Raw genomic sequence first — 1,608 nt, 5'->3', positions numbered from 1 at the left:
TTTGAGCGGCAAAGCTAGAAGCGGAGCAACAAAGATAGCAGAGCGGCAAAAGTAGAGGCTGAGTTCCGCTAGCTGAACAGCAAAGCTAGCTGAGCGACAAAGCTAGCTGAGTGCCAAAGCTAGCAGCTGTGTACTGCTAACTGAGTGGGAAAACTAACGGCTATAGCTTAATGGAGAAACTGGGAGTTTGTCTTAGTCTGGAGGTGGTTCTGGAGAGAGCAGAATCTTCCTGAAAGGGGCTGTTCTCACTTTGTGACATCAGATCTTGAGAACCCGTTCATTTTTGTAGGTAGGGGGAGCTGTTGCTGAGAGTACAGGTTTTTAGATGAATCCTCAGAATTGCGTGAACGAATCAAAATACCACTTTGGGGTTGTTTATAGTGAGGAATGCACAGTGTAGTACACTTAAAATCTTTAAAAGGTATTTGTTATATGATATGGACCTTTTAAATCTTGTAATATATTTTTTTTGACCCATATACTCTGTAAATAACATCCCAAAAACACCTTTTTTAAAATGAAAAAGGCCCTAAATAGACAAGCACATTTTGCCGAATCAACTTTTTGTGATGATATATATATATATATATATATATATATATATATATATATATATATATATATATATATATATATATATATATATATATATGCTTGTAACCCCATGATGTATTTTTGACAGTAAATTAACGGTGAAATTAAATAAAAAAACAAAGACAAATCATTTTCAATGCCATCATGGTAAACGTAAAGCTAATTTCTGCATTTAAATTATTATTTATTTTCAAAGCCGAGCCCAAAGCCTTACGTCTTTGTCTTTATGACAGTTATCTTATAGCTAAAGGCACAGTCTAGTTTTGAGCATGTAGGAAACTGGAAGCTGAGCTCTGACCACTAACAACCTGGTTTTCAGTCCCCAAGGTGTAATGCTTCAAAACACTATAAACTGTTACTTGCAGGGTTTTTCTGATGAGGAAAAATTAACAGGAGCCTCAAGAAAGAGACACAGATGTCAATTATAACACCACACCAAATTGAGCACACTCCCTAACCTCGTTGAGTTATTAGCATCTGCTCTAAACAACCAGACCAGAAAAAAAAAAAAATCTCTTAGCTCCAAATTGGCAGGTGGGATGAAGGTAAATTTCGCTTTCATGCATTTGCTCCATTTTCTATATTCTCTTTGCTTTCTGTCCACGGGAGCTTTTCTCTGTAATTATTCTAACATCCACTGTTTTTCATCATTGGTTTCTTTAAATAGAAAAATAATTTTAAAAAAGGTGAATATTTTCTAGTATTTGTGCTGTGGATATTATAGAAAAATTAAAGATGTGAAGCACATTTACTGTGAATCCGAGTGCCCAAAACAGTAAGAACATTAAACTTTTCTAATTGCTGTTGTTCTGATTAGAGAATTCTTTGTTTTCTCAACCTGCCAATGTGATTTAACGAAAATGTGCAGTTCTATGGGAAAAGAAGAAAACACAAATCCAACAGAATCCAACGTACCTGTCAATCATCTTGATTAGCCGGTTTGTTGCATTAACTGTGACATTGTGAAATGCACCTTTTTAAGCTTTAAGTGCATAAAGCACTCTAAACGGCAAA

The sequence above is a fragment of the Oryzias melastigma genome, linkage group LG19, assembly GCF_002922805.2.
Source record: "Oryzias melastigma strain HK-1 linkage group LG19, ASM292280v2, whole genome shotgun sequence".
Lineage (NCBI taxonomy): Eukaryota > Metazoa > Chordata > Actinopteri > Beloniformes > Adrianichthyidae > Oryzias > Oryzias melastigma.
The sequence above is the reverse complement of the archived record's forward strand: the minus strand, read 5'-3'. Positions refer to the sequence as shown.